The sequence below is a fragment of the Pinus tabuliformis genome, chromosome 5_1, assembly GCF_031772625.1.
Source record: "Pinus tabuliformis cultivar Carrire ecotype Pingquan chromosome 5_1, CPIR1, whole genome shotgun sequence".
Taxonomy (NCBI): domain Eukaryota; kingdom Viridiplantae; phylum Streptophyta; class Pinopsida; order Pinales; family Pinaceae; genus Pinus; species Pinus tabuliformis.
The window spans coordinates 39,162,515-39,165,318 of record NC_142305.1 but is presented as its reverse complement, the minus strand read 5'-3'; positions in this window follow the sequence as shown (position 1 = coordinate 39,165,318).

The following is a 2,804-nucleotide window of genomic DNA, read 5'->3' as shown; positions in this document are numbered from 1 at the left end:
AATGTCTTTGATGTTAGGTGTAGATTTGCAATCACAAGACACATTGTTGAAGTACATAGGGGGTTTACACAATTACCTTAGGCATACTATATTAATGTTTAATCCTAATAATCTAGATGATGTGTGTGTGAAAGCCACTCATCTTGAGGCAAGAGGGAAAAAAACCCCAGAAGAAGGTAGTAAAAAGCCATTTAAGAGTAAAGGAAAAGAAAAGGCTTTCAAAGGGAAGGCAAAGAAAAACGAGTCTATCAAAAAAGAAGGAGAGAAAGTTACATGCAAACATTATTCCAGAGAAGGTCACGATGAAGCTCATTGTTGGAATCTTCATCCCAAAATGAGAGCATAGAGAAACAACAATAAGGGAAAACAAAAGACAACTGCAACCACTCAATAGGATTTGGGATCCGATTCGGGCGACAACCATGGGGTTAAAAGGAAAATAATCCATTTCCAACACTAGTTCTTCAGACTCGCAAAATGAAACTCCAAACGAAAAGAAGAGAATAGAATTTTTTCACATAAGGGTGATATAAAAACACAACAAGATTGATACGCTTTTCGATAGTGGCTCTCAAGCCAATCTTATCTCTGAAAACATTGTCTAAAGTTTAAACTTGGAAACCGTTCCACATCATAAACCGTATCCACTTGGATGGGTGTGTGACAATGCGTAATTGCAGGTTACTAGAAAGTATAAACTGATATTTGATATTACTGCAAATTTCATATATGAAGTGGAGCTTGATGTTGTGTCATTAAATATCTGTGGCATAGTTTTGTGCAGCCCATACCTTTATGACAGAAAAGCTATATTCCATAGACATGAAAACAAATATCATTTATTCAAAGGTGGTAGCATATATAGTGAGAGCTCATAGTAAGAAAACAAATCTTTCTCTTGTTAATGCAGGGAAGATGAAAAGACTAGTGAATTCGAGCAAGAATTTTGGCATTCTCATGATCAAACCCAAGAATGATGTTGACAATGAAGCTTTTAAAGGTTGTGATTCAAATTTGAAATATGAATTGGTTGACATAGTTAATCAATATGATGAGATGTTTTAGGAACCAAAGGGACTACCTCCCAAGAGAGGATTCCAACAAGAGATACAGTTGCAGTAAGATTGTCCTCTTCCTAACATTGGCATGTACAGGATGTCAGTGATGGAAAGTGCAGAAATTAAGAAACAAATTCAAGAGTTGTTGAATAAAGGGATCATCAAACCATCTTCTTCACCGTGTGGTTCACCTATTGTCTTGGTGCCAAAGAAGGATGGAACATGGCACATGTGTGTGGACTTTAGTGCATTGAACAAAATTACGGTAAAAAATTGTTACCCACTGCCCATAATAGATGATTTTACTTGATTGATTTAAAGATGCAAAGTATTTTACTAAGTTGGAGTTAAGAAGTGGCTACCATCAAATTAGAATAGCTGAAGGAGACAACCGGAAGACAAAATTCAAAACAAATCAGGGTTTGTTTGATTGGCTAGTTATGCCGTTTGGTTTATGCAATGCTCCCGCTACATTCATGTGTGTGATGAATGATGTATTGAGGCCATTTCTTGATGAGTTTGTCATAGTCTACTTAGATGACATCTTAATTTTTGGTATATCTCGGGATGAACATGTCATGCATGTAAGAAAAGTACTTGATGTCTTGAAAAAAAGCAGTTGTATCTTAAGATGTCAAAGTGCGAGTTTGGAAAAACTTCTTTAGTTTACTTGGTTCATATTGTTGGAGAAGGTGAGTTGAAAATAGATCCCTCCAAGGTTGATGTCATTGTGAATTGGCCAAGGCCCAAGATAGTTATAGAGGTAAGAAGTTTTTTGGGAGCATCCCAATATTGGAGGAAATTCATTGCTAATTTTTCTCTTATAGCAACTCCTTTGCATACGTTGACAAGTATGAAAAAGGTTTTTCAGTGGGGAGGAAAACATCAAAAGGATTTTGATGTGTTGAAGGAAAATATCACTACAACTCCAATACTCGCACTTCCAGACTTGAGACAGTCATTTGAGATTCAGACTAATGCTAGTGATTACACTAAGGGTGCAGTCCTCATGCAACATGGTAACCCTATCTATTTCCATTTGAAAACTTTTAATGGTGTAGTGATTAACTATCCTACACATGACAAGGAATTGTATGCGTTGGTGCAAAGTGTGAAAAATGGAAGCAGTACTTGATGGGTAAGGAAACGTCATTCAAATTGATCATCAACCATTGTAATACTTGCAATGTCAATCAAAGTTGTAGCAATCATTGCACTTCCGATGGATGGGTTTTCTTCAACAATTCCACTTGGTAATCAGGTATAAGAAAGGTATCTACAATAAAGTTGTTGATATGCTTTCTCGGCCTATTGTTAGTGCAACTACTTTACTCAAGCATAATTCCATTTTACATGAAAGTTATATTGAGCAATATGCATTAGATAATGACTTTGAAGATGTTTATGCAAGCTTGAGTCAAGGTAACCAAGTAGAGGAATTGGATTATCATTTGCATGATAACTTGCTGTACCATCTTGGCAAGCTTTGTATTCCATAGGGAGAAAGAGTTAACATCATAAGAGAGGCACATACTTCTCTTATTGCTGGTCATTTCAGTGTAAGTAAGACGAATGTTTGGGTGCATTTTGGATTGCCCACACCTATTGTTAGTGATCGAGATTCTCGCTTTGTTGGGAATTTTTGGTCAACTTGTGGGGATTCATGGACACCAAATTGAAAAAGAGTACAACCTTTCATCCACAAACAGATGGTCAAACAGAAGTGGTGAAAAGAACAATGATACA